This window comes from Sarcophilus harrisii, chromosome 4, assembly GCF_902635505.1.
Source record: "Sarcophilus harrisii chromosome 4, mSarHar1.11, whole genome shotgun sequence".
Taxonomy (NCBI): domain Eukaryota; kingdom Metazoa; phylum Chordata; class Mammalia; order Dasyuromorphia; family Dasyuridae; genus Sarcophilus; species Sarcophilus harrisii.
This window is the reverse complement of record NC_045429.1, coordinates 1,245,528-1,266,001: the sequence shown is the minus strand read 5'-3', so window position 1 is coordinate 1,266,001 and position 20,474 is coordinate 1,245,528.

The window sequence follows — 20,474 nt, the reverse complement described above, 5'->3', positions numbered from 1 at the left end:
GCCATAGATGGTTCATCTGATTTCTCCTCTGTCTTTATATTGTCTCATCATCGATAGTCCCATAAATAACTCTCACCTCAGCAGGTTTGCTTTACACTGAACACCTGGTTAATAGGAAACATCTGGATGTAAAAAGTCCTTTGGTCCTGGACTCCTCACCTAATAAGTGTCATTTACTGAAAGCTTCATTTTATATTTTCTCTTTATCTTTTCCTTGTTTCTCCATTTGCTAAATTGGCAGATTAGAAGAAGGACAAGTTATACCTAAATTTCTACAAGATGTTTAATAATGTATTTTATAGAAAAAGATCCTTGTTGACAAAAGGGAGAGATGGGTGTGAGATTCAGACCTTGCTAAATATCATTATGGATGAAGGATCAGTATCATCTTTGATGGATGTGTCAAGTAACTTGTCCTAGGATCCTGCCCTTCTTTCTCCTCTCTTCAGCATTTTAGGAATGGTTTGGATAAATTCAGAGATGGAAAGTTGTTCAAATATGTAGATGACTTAAATATAGGAAGAGTAGCTCTTAGATTCTGTAAGATGATACAAGAATCTCTACAGAGATAAGATTATCTTAGCAAGCTGTAGGGATGCTAGAAGGAGTATAAAATGGAATTTTTCAATATCTTTAGCATGTCCTGTGCCCGTATCCAAATAAATCAACTATAGTAGGAAAGGATGAGAGACATTGAGGTTAAATAATAAATCATGAGAGAAAAAAGTGAGTTTCTATTGAAATAGCATTGATTTAGTACAGGGACCCCCTCTGATGATGTGTGCAGCCCCCTGGCCAAGTGTTCTCCGCCACTTTGTGAGAAGAGAGGGGGCATTAATCTGAACCTCATTATCAGCATGAGTCAACAGAGTGACATGGCAGCCAAAAAGTCCCCCATGACTGGGGAGGTATGAACTGGTATCTAATCAATGTGTTTTGAAGACTCCTTCCTCAGATGCTGTTTTGCAACTCTTCTAAAAGTTAACAATCTTTGAACATCATGGAGGACGCTGAAAAATTAGGAGACTTTCTCAAAATCACACATTATAGGGTCAGAGGCAAGATTTAAAGTCAGGCCTGTCTTTTCTGACCTCAAAACACAAGATACAAGGAGGAGAGAAGAAAAATGACAAGAAGGAGGAGGAGGAAGGGGTGAGGCAGAAGAAATGGAACAATAAAAAGAGGACAAGAAGGAAAAGTTTTATGGGATTTTTGTTATTACATCATAGCTGTTTCTGAAAAATAAATGTTCTTTCTTCACTCCACTGAATACATCCTTGTAATAAAATAATATAATCAAGTGAAAACAATTAAAGCTGTGACTTCATTTTATAATATGTAGAACATTCTACCCTAAAAGTCTGCTACTCAGAAGAAAGGGATATGTTTCATTTTCTTGGCCCTAGGATCACTGTTGCTTTGTTCTACATCCTTTCAACAATATTTTCTTTTTTAACAATTCTTTTTTTCTGATTTTTTTGTACATTTGAAGTTCCAAACTTTCTCCTCCCCTTCCTTCCTACTTCACAGTAGGGAAGATTACCATTTGATACATATTTATAAATTTATGTAAAATCATACTATGATACTTCTATTTATCAATTTTTTCTCTGGAGTTGGATGTTATCTTCCTTCATAGATTTTTTAATAGTTGATATGAGTATTTGTTGTATTCAGAATAATTTGGGTCTTCACAATTATTCTTTGAACAATATTGCTGTAACTGTACCAGGTTTCTTAAGCTTTTTCCACTCAACTCGTTTATGCCCAAGAAATTTTTAAGAGAACCTGGGTGTATAGGTATAAAAGCATAGGTATGTGAACTAAACATTTACTAATAGTAAATCATGGTTTTGTGACCTTCACATTGAGTTACAAGAGCTTATATGGGGTCCCACAGTTTAAGAAGCTGGCCTATATACATTCTCTTGGTTCTGCTTACTTCACTTTTTGTTATTTTATGTAAGCCTTTCCTTGGTTTTTTTCCCTTAATGTCAAGCAATTCATCATTTCTTATAGCATAGTAGTATTGCATCATAATTGCATGCCATACCTTGTTTAGCCAAATCCCAACTGATGGGAATTTCCTCAATTTCCAGTTCTTTGCCACCAGAAAGAGAGTTGTAATCAATATTTTAGAACATAAAGGTTCTTTTCAAACCTTTTTCCCTGATAAATTTGGGCAACAGGCTTAATAGTGGTGTGTTGGGTCAAAGGACATTTGTACTTTTATAACCTTTTAGGCAGAATTCCAGATTGCTCTCTAAAAATTGTTGAATCACTTCACAGTTCTGCCAACAATGTATTAATGTCCCACTTTTTCCATATCCTTCCAACATTTGTCATTTTCTTTCTACCATTTTAGCCAATCTGATGGCATCTGATGGCATGAGATGATATCACAAAGTTGCTTTAATTTGCATTTTTCTAATCAATAATGTCTTACAGCATTTTTTCATATGATTATGTGTAGTTTTATTTTTTATTTATTTTAACACATTTTGCTTTATGAATCATGTTGGGAGAGAAAAATCAGAGCAAAAGGAAAAACCATAGGAGAGATTAAAAAAAAAACAGAAAAAAAGAAGTGACTATCACATCTGTTGATTTACATTCAATCTCCTTAGTTATTTTTCTAGATGCAGATGGCATTTTCTGTCCAAAGTTTATTGGGATTCCCTTGGATCACTAAACTCCTGAGAAGAGCCAAACTTTTCATAGTTGATCATCACATACTCTTGCTGTTACCATGTACAATGTATTCCTGGTTCTGCTTGTCTTGTTCACCATCAGTTCATGTAAATCTTTCCAGGCCTTTCTAAAATCAGCTTGTCCATCATTTTTATAGAACAATAATGTTCCATTACTTTCATATATCACAATTTGTTCAGCCATTCCCCAGATGATGGGCATCTACTAATTTTCCAATTCTTTGCTACCACAAATAGAGTGGTTACAAATATTTTTGCACGTGTGAGTCCTTTTCTTGCCTTTATGATTTCCTTGGGATATAGACCCATTAATAGTACTGCTGGGTTGAAGGGTTTGCACAGTTTTATAGCCCTTGGGGCATAATTCCAGATTGCCCTCCAGAATGGCTGTATCATTTCCCAACTCCACTAACAATGCATTTGACTCCATGTAGTTTTGATTTCTTCATCAAAAAACTGCCTGCTCATATTCTTTGATCATTTATCAATTGGACAATGACTGGTATTCTTATAAATTTGATGAAGTTTTCCATATATTTGAGATGCGAGTCCTTTATCCAAAATAATCTATATTTTTTTCTCAATTTTCTGCACTCCTTCTAATCTTGGTTACAATTGTTTTATTTGTACAAAATCTTTTTTAATTTAATAAAACTAAAATTATCTACTTGACATTTCACAATATTCTTTATCTCTTTTTTATTCATAAGTTTTTCTCCTATTCATATGTCTGATACATAATATGTTCCATGTTGTTCTAGTCTCCCATTCCATCAACATCACAAATGCTTTTTGAATTTATCTTGGTAAATAGTAAGATATTGATCTATATCCTGTTTCTTCCAGACTGATTTCCAGTTTTTCCAACAATTTTTTAAATCAAATAATGAATTCTTATCCCAAAATCTTAAGTCTCTACAATGGTTAAATACAAAATTATTATATTTGTTTGATGCTTTAAATTATGTCTGTTCTATTCCATTGATCTACTCTTCTATTTCTTAGCCAGTACCAGTTAGTTTTGATAATTACTTCTTAGAAAAAATTTAAGATCTGGTACTGATAAATCTTCTTTTACATTTTTTCATCAGTTCCCTTAATATTGTTGAACTTTTGTTTTTCCAAATGAATTATACTATTTGTTTCCAGCTCAATATAATAATTTTTTCGTACTTTACTTTGGATGGCATTGAATAAGTAGATTAGTTTAGGTGCAATTGTCATTTTTATTATATTGGCTCTGCCTAATCATGAACAATTAATATTTCCCCAGTTATCTAAATCGATCTTTAATTACCTTCATGTAGTTTGAATGACATTTTCACTTGCATTGCTGAGCATTTTATGTATATTTTTGGTCACACTGCATCAATTCATACAAACTTTCCATGTTCTTCTGAATTCCTCATGGTGATCATTTCTTACTCAATGATAATATATTCTTTGATTTTTAGACCTGTTCCTTTCATTTGTATAAGGAACTCTCAGTGAGGAAATTATTTTATCAATGTAGATCAGCATATACTGTGCCATAATAATGTTAGAAATTTGCCTGGGGCAGTGAAGTTAAAGGACTTGCTTGAATTTAGGGTTAAGGTTAGGGTTAGAGTTGGGAGGTAAGTTAGGGTTAGGGTTAGAGTCGGGACTTGAACCCAGATCTGTCTGTCTTTGAAACTAGGTCTACTATGCTATGTTGCTTCTCACGCAATTTCCTCTTTTATGGGAACTCTTTATTTTTAATTCTTTGCTATCAAAAACTGTTGCTCTGAATATTTGAGCTCTATTGACTATTTGTTACCTCCCTTGACTAGTTGAGGTACATGTCACATAATGTATTTGTTGAATAAAAGAGAATGTAGCACAATTGCTTTGGTGAATACTTATGGACTCCTTTTGAGAATGATTAAATCAAATCACAGCTCCTATGCCAGTATATTAGTGTGTCTGGCTTCCTTTGGCAATTCTAACAATAATAGTCCCCATGTTTTGCTACTGTGCAGAGCATTTAATATTTATTTTTTTTCCATCATTCACTCCTTCATTTCTTCAAATCCTTTTTGTAATTAGCCCAGATTTTCTTTTGTCAAAATTGATGTTATGCCACTTGATAATTGTTATATATGGCATATAAGATGCACATGTATATACACTTTTTTCTCATTTTTCATTGTCTATGAGGCTCTAAGAATGATGCAATTTCCTTATTTCTCTCTCTTGAATTGATCAATTTTATGGTTGCTTTATCTGAAGTCAAAATTATAATTTTTCCCTTTATAGAACTGTTGGAACTATAATGGTTTTCTGTTATATCTTATTATCTTTACTCTGTATATCTTTTTAATAACGAATTTCTTACTTGCTTAGATTTAGGGTTTTGATACATTCCACTATTCTCTTGTTTTTATTGGGGAATTGAATCCATTCACATTAAAAATAATTGTAGTTTATATTATATTTTACTAAATGGATGTATATGCATGTATTAAATGTATATATGAATATAAGATAGGAAATGGGTTTCTGATTTTATTCACTTAGAGAAGCCCCAAGTAATGAAATTCCCTTTAGAAAAGCAGGTCAGCATCTCCTCTGTAACTTTTAGTCTTCGTTGCCTAGAACAGTAATGTCAGACTCACATAGAAACATAGGCCAATAAACTGTACGTAAGGATTTCTGGAGGCCACATATGGACTTAGAAAATCACATAATAACATTGTCTACATTTTGTAGGCATGTCTCAAATATATTGGTTCAGTTCCAGACTATTGAAATAAAGTAAACATCAGAAAAATGTTGAAAAATGACATTTTGGGTTTCCTAGTACATATAAAAGTTATATTCTCACTGTAGTGTCATCTGCTAAGTGTGAAACAGTATTTTTTTCTAAAAGAAAAAAGTAGGGGAGTATTCTAGGAAGATAGCAAAGTAGATAAGAAAATTCCAAGCACAAGATTTCCCCCACAAACAAAACAAAATTGTGCCTCCGGGCAAACATAGGATCAAAACAAAATATACCTGGGACAGAACAGGGGTCCTCCTGGGACAACACCAGAAGACTCAAAGACCCACAATCCAGCTTTAATTGGTGAGAAATGTTAACACCTCCAGCTAGCTCCAATGAATCAGCAGTCATGGAGCCCTGGGGCTAACTGGGTTTGAAGTAGCCTCAGCCTAAACTACGGGAACTTTAACTCCTAGACTTTGTGAGCAGTCCAGTCTCTGAGTCCCAGAAGACTGAGGAACCTCTGTTAAGGAATACCAAGCACAGCTGGCTGCTGAGACTCAGCCCTGAGAAAGAAGGAATCAGGACACGGTAAGTGCGGAAGCAGGAGAGCAGGGAAGCTACTGCTTTGGGACATTTATACAGGAGTAAAGCTTTTGGTTTGGGTTTCCAGGCCAGATTCTGGAGCCATCAACAACATTCTACCACCCAGGAGTAGAGGTAATTACACTATTAAATTCTTTTTTTAAAAAAGGATCAGGCAAAGGAGAAAGAATTCAACCATGGAAAGTTACAATAGGCATAAGGAAATTGGTATTGATCTTCAGAGGAGGATACTGAAGTTTAAAAAGAGAACCTCTCCTACCCCAAAGAGTAACATTAAGTGGTTATCTGCCCAAACATATTTTAGTCAAGAGCTCAAAAAAATTAAAAAACAAATGAGAAAGATTGAAGAAAAACTTACAAAAGAGAAAAAAGAGAACAATCTACCCCTTCCACCCCCTTACCCCCACACACATACACAAAAATATATATCCATGATTAACTATAGCTTGCTTGAAATAGGGGGAGGGAAGAAAAGAGAGGGGAAATGAAGTAAAAAGTGCACAGCCCAAAAGAAAATCTCCCAGGAAACAAAAATAGATGGTCATGAATATAATATCTTCTATTATTATACATGCTTTCTTGAAATGAAATTTATTGTTATATATTTTGAATCCTACATGTTCTGCTGGGCACATAACAATATCCTTTTTTCTTTTTGTCTTTCTTTTATGTTTTGTTTTTTATTTTAAGTTTTAAATCGATACATTAAAAATATACATACCTTAATTTAAAAATACTTAATTGCTAAGAAAAAATGTTAACCATCATCTAGACCTTGGGTAAATTATTTTTTTTGCTGGTGGAGAGTGTTGCCTTGTTGTTGAAGGCTACTGACTAGGGTGGTGATAACTGAAGGTTGGGGTGGCTGGGGCAATTTTTAAAAATAAGACAAAAATGAAGTTTGCCACATTGATCAACTCTTGCTTTCACTTGCGAACTTAGAGGCCATTGTAAGGTTATTAATTAGCCTAATTTCAATATTATTGTATTTTAAGGAACAGGGAAGCTCAAGGAGAAGGAGAAAGATGGAGGAATGTCTTGTTTGGTGGAACACTCAGAACATACACATTTATTAAGTTCACTGTCTTATGTCAGCATGGTTCATGGAACTCCAAAATAATGACAGTAGTCACATCAAAGATCACAGATCAGAAATCACCCTAACAGATATTATAATAATGAAAAAGTTTGAAATATTCTGAGAATTACCAAAAGGTAACACAGAGACATGATGTAAACATGTGCTGTTGGGGAAAATGGTGCTGACAGACTTATTCCATGTAGGGTTACCACAAATTTCCATTTTTAAAAAATGTGTCATCTATGGAGTGCAACAGAATGAGGTGTGCCTTTGTTATCTTTTGTTTCTTTTGTTTAATATTTCCCAAATACATTTAAACCTGTTAAAGCTACAAACCATACATTTGACTCCTCTGACCAAGAGTATAAAAAAATTAAAAGTGGCTTCTTCAGGGACATTCAGCCAATGTAAATAAGAGGAAGGATTTGAATCTGTGTCCTCCTTCCTGCCTTGGAAAGTAAACCAGTTTTTTCCATCTACTCTACCAGGCTGGATATATGTGAATAATAATTAAAGACTACATCTGTGTAGGTACTGAGATAAATTATATAGATATAGATTAGCATGCATTTATTCTGTGCATACTGTATGTCTGGTACTGTATTAGGCACTGATAATATAACTACAAAGAATGAAAGAATCACATTTGAAACGAACTTACATTCTAATGGGGGGACAAGAACATCAATTTAAATATATATATGTATATTTTAAAACACACATATATGACTTATTATAAATGTATTTGTGTATATACATACATGTAAATGTGTTTATGTGTATGTCATAAATACAAAGATATTGCAAGTAGATAAATGCTAGGTATTTGGGGCAGGAAGACACTAGTGGTTGTGGGATTTAATTAAAAGCTTCAGCAGAAGACAATGTCCGAGTTGTATCTTAACAGAAGAGAGGAACTTGGGAGTCTAGCATAAGAGGAGAGTACATTTTAACCACGGGGACTGGCCAATTAAGATAAGGGGACAGAACATGGGGACCCTTGTTGTGAGAGGATATAAAAAGTCACAATGCAGGAGGGGGTGGAATGGCCAATTAGAACCTATTAGAGTTGGTTGAGTTGTACAATCACAAGATCACATCTCTAGCTTGGGAAAACCAACCTACAACAATATGGAGAATAGGCTGGCTTAGAGAAACATAAAGAAGGAGAATGACCAGGAGTCATTTGCAATAATATAACCAGGAGGATAGCCTGGATGTCTGTATGGTGTGGGTCTGGGCTGTGTGTGTGTGTGTGTGTGTGTGTGTGTGTGTGTGTGTATGTAAAGAAAGAGATGAGTTAGATGAGAGATGCTCTAGAGGCAAAACTGGAGAGATTTGGCATCTGGTTGGATTACAAAGCTGAGCCACTGGTTTCCTATGTAATAAGAATTGGATGCATGCTCAGCTCACCTAAGATGGAGGCACTTACACAGGAGGAACAGCTCCCTGCTTCTGAGGGAAGACTTTGTATTTTTGTGCCATGTCAATGGGAGTGGTATCTCACCAACATGGGAGTGGTTCTCACCATTGGCTGCATACTCAGATCTGGGGACCTCGTTAAGCCACCAGACTGGGGTAATTGTCCCTTCTCTTTCTGGTGCCCCCGGGGATGAAGGTCTCATTCACTCTCACTCTGAGTACTTTGCACAGACCTGGGCAGGGCAGGCTACCTTCCCATCCCTGACAGGCCTTTGCCTCTAAGTCTGAGGCAATTTTGAAGCCCAGGATTCCAAACCAGATGGCACCACCAAATTCGGGAGGGGGTCCTCAGCAGCCAAGGTGCCGCAGTTCAAGCCCAGAAGGAGGCTTTGGCTCTGAATTTGGTGAAAGTAATTTTATAGGAACTAGACTTGCCAGCCAGTCATTAATTGAATTAAGGAATAAATATTATTAAGCATCTACCATGTGCCAGGCACCCTGTTAAGCACCGAGTTTACAAAGAAAAGCAAGAGCGCCTGCCTCCAAGGACTCACAATGTCCTGTTGAGGGAAATTGTATCTCTAATCAGTGCCCCTCTCCAGACTAAGGTTATGGGGGATTGTGCCCTCGCCATGGGAGGAAAATGTTTGCATTTCTGTTCTTCATAATCCTTTAAAATAAAAGAGTTAAGTGATTATCCCGGTGCTGGATGGGCCACTAAAACTGGGGGACCCTCCTTGGTGCGGAGGGCGACTCTCCTTGCCAGGAGCTGCTGCCTTCCAGGCTCTGTCACCGAACGCTGATACCAGAGCTCCAGTTGGGGGATTCTCGAAAAGTTCCAGACAACTAATGTCTGAAACCGTGGAATCACAGGCAGGAAAGATGAGAGCGTGTAAAATAATGAAGGGGGCGATAGATTTTCATCAGACGGTTCTTCCCGCCTTGCAGCTAGTGAACATTTCCTTCTCTTGCACCTCAGCCGCAGGTGTCGGGTCCCATGATTGTGCCTTCTCCCCGCCCCTGCTCGCCGCCCTCCTCCTCCCTTTCCCCCTCCCCCCCCCAACACCCGCTGCGCTGGCACCAGGAGCCCCTCTTGTTCATTTCTGTTCAAGGCAGGTCGCGGAACATGCCTGGAGCACAATCTTCCCTCCATTTCTCATCTTAAAGGTGACGTTAACTAAGGCCAGAAAATTCACCCAGGTGAGCCAGTGGGTACTTAGCCGAAAGCCCCTTCGCTTAGGATGAATTATTGCTTCCCCAAATGCTTTAGCTCACGATCAAATGGCTAACAATTCTGCAGAAATATTAATGTGTCGGGTGCTTTCCCCCTGCCACGAAGCAGGGGGTCCATAATGAGGCTCCTGTTAAGCCTCTGGGATCCTTAATTCAGGGCCCTAACGGTTGTAATTGAACCCTCCAAGTGCTCGCTGTTTGGGGCGCAATTCCCTCGTGGTCCATTCCAGGCTCCAACATGGAGGGAGAAACAGGCTGTGTTTCCTCTGTGCTTCATTAAAAGGGTTTATGCTCCTCTTATTCCACACTAGTCACCCTGACGTTGCATCTAGCTGCCAGCCTCAGACTCGGCCAATTCCTTAAGATGAAGACCTCGTCCTTCAATTCAATTTAACAAACGTGTATTGAGCACCTATTCTACACTAGACACTGTCCTAGGCACTCTGGACACAACCGAATCAAATAAGCAATCAACAAGTAAATGCTGGAAACGTCTGCTGGCTGCCAGCAGTGAGGACAGGAGCAAAAGTGAGCGTCTGCCCTGAAGAAGCTCATACAGCTCAGGCAGGGAAGGCGGCACTTATGAGGCAACCAGATGCAACGGCATCCGTGGAGGAATAAAACGTCCACCTTGTCCCCAGCTCTAAATTCTAGCCATGACTCTTCTCCTGTCAGATGACCTTCCTTAATCTCAGCATCTTCATCTGTAAAATAGGGCTGATAAAGGAAGCTGCCTCACAGGATTGGGAGAACCAAACAGCATAATATGTATCACACTTTGCAGACTTTAAAGTGGTTTTAAAATGGTATCATTATTATTATTATTATTATTATTATTATTTACAAAATGAATTCAGGATGAAAAAGAAACCGGTTCTAGCCCTAGCTTATTTGCTTATAAGGGATCCCAGGCATATCACTTAACTGCTTTCTATCTCAGTTTCTTTGTCTGCAAAAAGAGAATCATAATATTACCTGTTGTTATGGGGATAAGATAGGATATGTAAAGTGTTTTGCAAATCTTAAGACACTAGAGGATGTTAGCTATTGCTGCTATTATTGGTATCATCTTAATGACACACTAAGCAACAAGTCCTAGCACAGTTTTCAGCTCTCAAGTTTTTAAGCTCCAGGAGCTTAAAAGGGCCCTCAGCCTTTGAGGACATCATGTATAGTCCACGTACAGGCGAGAAAGGACAAAGGTCTGGGCCCCGTCCTTTCAGGGGACCTGAGTGCTGCTGAAGCTTTGGCAAGCTGCTAGCTCCGGGGCACTGATCTAGAGCTTCCCAGGTGGCCATTGTGACATCCCTTGGAAATGGTCCATCTCTCCACAATTCTGGAACTTTCATACAATGTGACAATGTGAGGAAGATGATGGTGGTGACATCAATGTCCTACTTCATAGGTGACAAAGCTTCTGATGGCTCATCTTACACATGTGCCATAAATTATAATCCTCTAGCTGCCTCCTACATATTTTCTAGACCCATTTACACAGGACTATAGAATTTGGGGCTCAGAAGGGACCTCAGTGGCCCTCTGTCCAGCACAAGCGACAACATCGATGTGACATGTTCCATAAGGGATTGATTGGTCAGTGTCTGTTAAAAAGTCTACAAGGAAGATAGTCCCTGATTCCCGGGATTCCCACTGAGTCTGGGGACAATTCGGATTCTTATGCATTTTTTCCTTCTGTGGAGCCTTTGCCACCTTTGCCATGTCTCACGCACTGCTCATAACCTGAATGCAGGAGCTAAGCAGAATGAGTCTGGGAGATAATCGAGAGGTGAAGTTTGGGCATCTCCCTACCTGGACAGCCCTCAATAGCCACCAGCTGAGAGACTTAGTCTGAAACACTGAAGATGTGATACTAAACAGGTAGCTAATGACCCACTTCCTGTTCAAATCGTAGGGGTGGGGAAAGTAGGCAAAATGGGAATGGCAATCAGTAGGGAGACGGATGGATGGAATGTCAGGTCTGGTGTCAGGGAGACGCAAGTTCAAATATGGTCTCAGACACTTGGGGCTGCATGAACCTGGCTGTCACTTAACCTTTCTTTGTCTCAGTTTCTTTATTTGTAAAACTGGGGATAGTCATGGCACTTAGCTGACTCACAGGGTGGTTGTAAGGATCCAATGAGACAATATTTGTAAACGGCTTACCAGTGCCTGATACATGATAAGGGCCCCATGCCGGTCCATGCAGAGTCTCTGTACACGGTCACTCCCTCCTTTCTTTCCAATGCTCCTTACCCTCCAGGCTCAGTCCAGACCTACCTTCTCTATAAAGGCTGCCCTGAAAATCTCAGCTGTTAGCGATCCTCTCAGAAAAATCTGCTTGCATCTATTTTATATGGAAAGGGGGCTTGAGATCCGCCTTCCATTTGAGTGGTTCTAGTTTAGAGGACTTGTATATGGCTTCCATACATATCTTAGTCACGATGGTCATGTCTGATTCTCTGTGACTCCCATTTGGGGTTTCCTTGGCAAATATAGAGGAGTGCTTTGCCATTTCCTCCTTCATTTTACAGATGAAGAAACTGAGGCAAAGAGAGTAAAATGACTTGCTCAGGATCTCATAACTAGTTGGTGTCTGAAGCCAGATTTGAACTCAGATTCCCCCGACTCCAGGGCTGATATTTGAGATCCAGCGTGCCGCCTAGCTGCCTTTCCATATGATAGTCCTTCAAAAACATGAACTTTGAAATCACAGCATAAGGCTCCTCATCTGTAAAATGGTAGAGAAGTGGATCTATTCCAGGATTGTCATAAGGATCAAATCAGATGTGAATCAGGCACTTAGCACAGTGCTCACAAGCATTTTGTAGATGCCCACTGCCTTCCTTCTTATAAAGGGGATGTAATAAAATACACATGAGGGCAGCTGGGGGTTGCCACAGTGCACAGAGAGCCCAGCCTGGAGTTAGGAAGCTTCATCTCCTCAAGTTCCAATCCAGCCTCAGACACTGCCTAGCTGTGTGACCCTGGGCCAGCCACCTCATCCTATCTGCCTCAGTTTCCTCATATATAAAAAGAACTGGAGAAGAAAATGGTCAATTGCTCCAGGGTCTTTGCCAAGAAAACCCCAAAGGGGGCTGCAGAGAGCCAGACATGACTGAAACGACTAAACAACAACATTAGAAGCACTGTTTCACATGACGGTTGTAAGAAAGCCACCATACAAACCTCTAACAACCTTAAAAATATGAGTAGTGTTGTCTCTCCTGCATCCCTCACTGCTAATCTTCATTTCCTCCAAGCTAAACATCACCAGTCCCTTCTGCCAACCCTTTCTTGGCAAGGTCTCTCCGATCACTTCCTAAACTGGGCCACCTTCCCATTGACGCACTCCAGTTTGTCAGCGTCTTTTATAACCAATTAGCATAAAAGAATAGATTTATTTTTGTACTTACTGAAATGTAAAGAAAAATGCATTGCATAATGTGATTGTTCATTTTTTAAATAATAATAATGACACCTAGTGTATATATAGTAGGAAGAGAGGGAGGAAGACAGAGAGAAAAGGAGACAGAGGGAGGAGGGGAGAAGAAGAGGGAGAAGAGGAGGAGAGAGAGAGGGAAAAAGAGAGGGAGAGAGGGAGAGAGAGGGAAGAAAATGGAGACGGAGGGAAAGAGGAAAAGGGATGGAGAGGGGGAAGGGGAAGGAGAAGAAGGAAAAAGAGAGATGGGGAGGGAGGAGGATGAATAAGAAGAGGGAGGAGAGGAGATGGAGAGGGGAAAGAGGAGGGAGACAGAGAGAGATACACACAAAGACAGAGACAAAGAGAGAGACAAAGAGAGATGAAGAGAGACAAAGACAAAGATTAAATTATACTTTTTTCTACTAACATGAAGAGGAGAGCTGTGGGCCATCCATTTAATGACCACACCTTGCTCTCACCATGTGGCCAGTTCCTCTTTTCCTATCACACAGTTCTTTGAAGTTGCCCTCTCTCTGATTCTTTCTGAAGTTAATTGTTTTTTACATGAGCTCTAGTCTCCTCAGGCCCTCTGTGCATCCCTCCAATCCCTTCTGAGTGATATTGGGTTTTAATTCTTTGGAGATTATAGTGTCCCTCAACAGCCACACTGCTCTAAAATCTCATCATTTGGGAGGTTCCCTAAAATGATGCTGATCATGTCTAATCCATGGGCCCTCTCTGGGCATTTCTTGCCCATCTCCATTCCCTCTGACTTGTGTCTGTCTTTCCTCCCATCCTGGGATGTGAATTGATCTGACTCCCCACCTGTTATCTCTTCAAGCAGTTGGGTGCCCAGTGGGAAGAGCCCAAGAACTTGCAGCCAGGAACACTTGAGTTCAAATCCTGGCCTGGATTTAACCTCTTTTGGGCAAGTCATTTAACCTCTTTTCAGCTGTAAAATGAAGATAATAAGAGTACTTACCTCCTGGGATCTTTGTAAGGATCAAAGGAGTCAACATTGGTAAAGCATTTTATGAACCTTAAAGTGTGGGCTATTATTTGGGGCACATCCTCTATCATCCATTTCCCTGACATGCGTGGCTCATACTCACTTATCACTTTCTTTGTCCTTGGTATGATGCTCATTTTTAATTCTTCTCAGACTTATATTCCATGTTTTGATGCTTTATAATATCACTGAGAGAAAGTCCATATCCCAAACATGGGCCCCCATTTCAGGAAAGAATTGGAGTAATTTTTTTTCAGAGTTAATCTTTTTTTTAAAATTTTATTATAGTAACTTTTTATTGACAGAATCCATGCCAGGGTAATTATTTTTTTTACAACATTATCCCTTGCACTCACTTCTGTTCTGATTTTTCCCTTCCACCCTCCCCCCTCCCCTAGATGGCAAGCAGTCCTATATATGTTGAATATGTCCTAGTATATCCTAGATACAATGTATGTGTGCAGATCCAAACAGTTTTCTTGTTGCACAGGGGGAATTGGATTCAGAAGGTAGAAATAACCCGGGAAGAAAAACAAAAATACAAACAGTTTACATTCATTTCCCAGTGTTTTTTTCTTTGGGTGTAGCTGCTTCTGTCCATCATTGATCAATTGAAACTGAATTAGGTCTCTTTGTCAAAGAAATCCACTTCCATCAGAATACATCCTCATACAGTATCGCTGTTGACGTATATAATGATCTCTTGGTTCTGCTCATTTCACTTAGCATCAGTTCATGTAATTCTCTCCAAGCAAGAATTGGAGTAATTAAAGAAATTTTTAATTTCCAAAAAGCCAGCCAGTCTGCTCTTCTCCTCTCACTTAATCCTGAACTCAACTTGTCCATAAAACAGTCCCTACTATGACAAAACCATGGATCCTTTTATATTTGCAACATATAAACATATATAAAATTCACTTCATTAAATATATACAAGTGCTACATATACATACATGTACACAGGTATACATATGTGTATACATGCAAGTGATGTTTCCATGACTCACTATGGAGAGGATATGGGAAGAGCCTCCTAAGTTGGAAAGGCTTCACTATGGACCCATAACACATTGTATGGCTCCCACACAAGAACAGCCTCCCTAGGTTTGAGGAGTCATATCATGGAGGTTATAGTTTTAGATAAAATAACTCCAGAAAACCAAGAAATCAAGAGATTGTAATCTAGATCAGTGATATGGTCACCAAAAGGGAGCAAATGATGGATCTTTGAAGGGTTGAAATCTGTATAGATAGATGATACATGCACTGATACATAGATGATAGATAGATGTAGATATAGATACATATATGTACATAGATAGTTATATAGAAATATAGAGGTGATAGAATTAGATAAATTGGATATTGTTGTTTTTGCTGTTCAGTCATGACTGACTCTTTGTGAGCCCATTTGGGGTATCTTGGCAGAGATGCAGGAATGATTTGCCATTTCCTTCTCCAGCTTTTTTTACAGATGAGGAAACTGAAGTAAACAGGTTAGCTGACATCTCCTAAGTCCCATAGGTGAATGAAGGAGGACTTTTCTTCCTCCTGACTCCGAACCCAGAGTTATACCCATTGCTCCACCTATATACTTGAATCTACCATATGATGAAAAAGTGACTGATTAAAAACACAATGGAGCAGTCATTTGTCAAAAGCCAAGAGTTAACAGATGAATCCTTCCAAACTTGCACTGAGAGACATAACATTTATTTTTCTAAAACCTACAGGAAAGACCAAAACCCTTTGGGTACATTCTCTGTGGTAGATATGAACAATAATTCCATACTTTCAAGGGTGGATGGGGTGAGATCTTCACTAGTGGACATATCACTGACATTATTGTCTGTGTTCCTAATATAATGCAAATTCTTTGAAGGTAAAGCCTATTTAAAAAAAAAATTATTGCTTAGAACAGTGCTAGGCACATAGGAAGTGCTCAATAAATGCTAAAAATTTATACTGATATATCAAACATCAGTATTTGATATAGTCTTAGATGGAAGGATATAGAGCTCATAAAGTATTTGTGTGAATATGGATTTAAATATATCTACAAATAATGTGCATATATGGATGAAGAGTGCACATACATGTGTACATATGGGTAGTTTCTGATTTCACTGGGAGGAGTTTCCAGCAGCACACGTATAAGATCCTAGCCAGTCTGAGATTCTACATCGGAGGTCCTTAACCATTTGGGGCATCCTAAAGCCTTTTGATTCTCTGGTGAATGACTAAGGACCATTTCTCAAATGATGTTTTTTAAACATTTAAAAAAAACTGCTCAATTCACGTTCGAGGTTAGTAAAATGAAAAATGTAGTTTCCTCCAACCCACTTCACAGGTTCCCTGACACCCATGCCAGGTAAGCCCTGTTGTATGGATCCTCTGATTCACATAGAGGCTGCGTGTGTGAGGAAGATCTCTTGGGATTCAGTCCAGAATACAACCAATCCACTGGGCTACACAGCCTCTCCATCACATCAAATAGGCATGTACTTTGTCCCCAAAGTAGAACTGATCAGCTTATCACTGATCAGGGATTCTGATGGATCTGTCGCTAAGTCTGCATCTCCAGGAATTAGAACATGGGCTTGTCCCCCAGTTTTACTTGCAGCAGGGGAATCTCCCCAGGAAGGTTTGAACATCCAGATCCTTACTGCTTTGAGCTTATTCTTTCAACTCAAAGCCAAACCTCGTCTTTCCCTGCTAAAATTAGATTCCACATACCTGCTAAGCATTCGTGTCTGGGCCTGGTCCACTACTCACTTCTCCAATTGCCTGAACCCAGAATGAGCAGGAAGGGGCCTGATGTCACATCCTAAAGACCCGGCCTGCCTGAGAACAATTTTATCACAGCCAGCGGCAGCTGACACCAATCAGAGTCCAATTAGTCAATGGACATGTCAGAAATGATTTTCAGCTCCTTCAGGGGCATGTTAGAGAGGCAGTTGGTCAGATCTCCTGGACAAGAGCCTTGGAAATTTACTGAGGCAGGTTCCCAAGAGCAAGGACACCAGAACTACCATATCTTGGCCAGACATGGACCAGAGAGTTAAAATCTGTTCAAAAAATTTAATGTTTGAGCACTTGCCTCATTTTCAGTCCCAACTTAGAGATGAATAAAAACTATCAGCATTTTAAGTGAAAAGGAGATTGTTGATGGGAAACCAGCCCCACGAGCTAAAGTTTATATAGTGACAGAATTAGAAACTGAGGTGAGACCCATTCCCTGAGGAACGGACAAATTGTGGGAAGTGAATGGACTCAAAAAGTGTAAGAAATAAGGAAAGGGAAACCTTCCCAAAGAAACGTGATAAGACTTGTAGGAAATGACACAAAGTGAAGTGAGCAGAGCCTGAATGATACAGCAACCACATTGGAAAGACAAATAACTCTGAACATGTTCATGCTTGCTAGATGTTTGTTGATTGACCAAAATATACAGGGCAGAGGACATTCAATGCAGGATGCCACACCCACTTCCCAGCAGTTGGTGACTCAAGTGCACAATGAGTCAGACAGCTTTTGCTCTTGGCCAATATGGGGATTTGTTTTGCTTGATTATGCATATTTGTTGAAAAGCTTTGCCCTTTTTCTTCCCTGAAGTGGTGAAAAGGAAAACAGATTTTTCTTAATTGGAAAAAATAAATTTTTAAAAGAAGAAAATAAAAGTCACCACTTTAGGTGAACAGGAGACAGTTTGTGAGAAATATTGGCTCTGAGACCTGGGAGATGGCAGACCAAATGCTCCGAAGCCAGATTTCCAACAATTCTCCCAACCACAAGTGGCCCCAGGCCAGCATATTACTGGAGTGACCACAATTCAGAGTGGAATGGAAGCTCCTTGAGGGAAGGTCCACTTTTACCTGATTTACAGAGTCTGAGAATGATACACTTCGAGCCTGCAGATTAGACAACTTAGAAGACAACTAGAGCAACTGTCCCATTATGTAAATGGAGAATAAGAGACCTATGTTGGGAGAAGGGACTGACTCACGCTCACTTGGGAAGTTGCCCAGTTCTCTGATTCCAGATCTAATGCTCTGTCTGTCTTTTATTGCCCATTTCTGGCACACAGTAGGTACTGAATAAATGCCCACAGAACTGAATCCACATTTTGTGAGTTTGATCATTTTTGCGTACATTGAATGTGAAAAGTGCAACAGAATCCATTTAGGAGAGGACTGGATACTTTTTAATTGAACTGGGTTATGAAAACAGCAATTTCATTTTCAAAAGTTTATAATAACTAACAATTGTGTATGGCTACAAAGTTAAATATAATGTAATATCAATAATCACATATGTGGATATGATAATATATAACAATAGCAGCTGTTTGGGATACAAACCAAATAGACTTTGAAATGCAGGGCAATAAAGGCTCAGCAAAACAAAATTGGCTCCCACCCATGATAACTGTGTGACCCTCGGCGAGTCATTTAAACTTTCGGGATCTCAGTTTTCTCCTTTGTAAATGGGTATTATAATAATAAGAGAGGTTACTGGCAGAGGTGTGCTGTGTAGGAGCCAGCTTGATGAGTCAGGGCTTGCTGGATTTTTTTCTTTATTGTCTAGATTCAAGGAAATGATGAAACTTAATCTGCATCATTATTAACATATATATGCCATGCACACTTTCCCTGAGAGAGTTGGTCTTGGAGCCTCACAGACCTGGGATTTAGGTCCACCTATGACCTCCCATGATTCTCTGCATCATTTGTGGTGAGGAACTGGCAAGTCAAGCCCACCCAGAACTAAACATTTATTTTGTGTCCCATTAAGTCTGTCACGCATACAGTGTGTCAGAGGTAGCCTTCCTGGCTCTGAGAGCCATACACAGGTGCCATGTGGGGCTGCCTCTCCTTGTCTAATGGAAGGAGCTTACATAATCTCCAACAATGTTAACAAGATAGTCCTTTAAATTTGAAAAGTATTTTACCTAAATTATCTCATTTGTTCTTCACAACCTCCTCTTAGAAGACGGTCCTTTATTATGGTCATTGCACAGATGAGAACGAATGCGTCTCCCAGAGATTTATCAGCTAGTTCAGTGTCATCCAAGGCAGGATGCAGATAGGTAGGAGGCTGCCCCTGGAGGCAAAGCCCCCACCATAAATCCCCAATCTGTCACTCAATCCCTGTGTAACTTGAGAGAAGTTGCTAAAACTCTGAGCTAAAACTCCCTCATGTGCAAATCGAAAGGGCAGGAGGAGGATTGTACCATGTCATTCTCCAGAATCCTTTGTCACTGGACTCACTGTGTTAAATACCAGTTTACTATATTTTATACACAGTCCAACAATGCCTCCAATTCTTTATATCAGTTATAAGATATTTCCTATGTGACATGATCTCTTTGTATCTTTTGCTCAAAACACTACTCCTCTCAAATTAATTAGAGGCCTGGACATACTTAGTTTACATTGATGTGGATGGATTGATTGATCAATTCAATTAAGGTACCAAGACCTTTTCTGGTCAGATTATTTGGATTGGAGATAAAAAGCTGTTACATCAGGATCCTTTGACCTTGAACAATAATAACTAGTATTTATATAGTACTTACAATGTGCCAGACCCTTGATAATCTCCCTCAGATTCTCATAACAAGCCTGGGAGGTCAGTATTGTCATTTCCCTCACTTTCTTGTTTTCAGTAATTTCCAGTTATTCGTGATTCCTGTACCCCTATTTGGGGTTTTCTGCCAAAGGGCAGTAGGTTGCTTCGAGCTTCTTCCACTCCACCACATTAGGGGTAACTAGTACTGGATGATAAATTTAGCAAACAGACCAGAAGCTTTCCCTCCACCTTCCCAGGGTTATTTCTCAGCCGAGCCATGTTGGGAGGCAACCCACTGACTAACTCTGATGTTGCTGACATTCAGCTTCCTCTTTGGGTATTAACTTCAAAACCTCCATAGAAGCTATACAAGAAACCCAATCCCCTACTTCAGTCATGCCTTGTGCTAGAATTAAAAGAAGTGCTATCCAGCTTCAATCTGGATTTTATTCACCAGAGTTGGCTCCCAATGACTTTGGGAAGTTTCCAAAAATCAAATGAAGCTTCAAAGGATGGCTTGCCATCATGGAGGACACACAGAAACTTGGGCCTCCAGCTCTGAAAGCAATTTCAAAGAATCCTAAAAATATGTCCTGTCTGGCTGCGAGAGTGGAATAAGCACAAAGTTTCTGAGATAACAATTCTTTAAAAGACTGGGGCTTTTTTGACAATAGAAACAGCCATAATAGAAGAAAAAC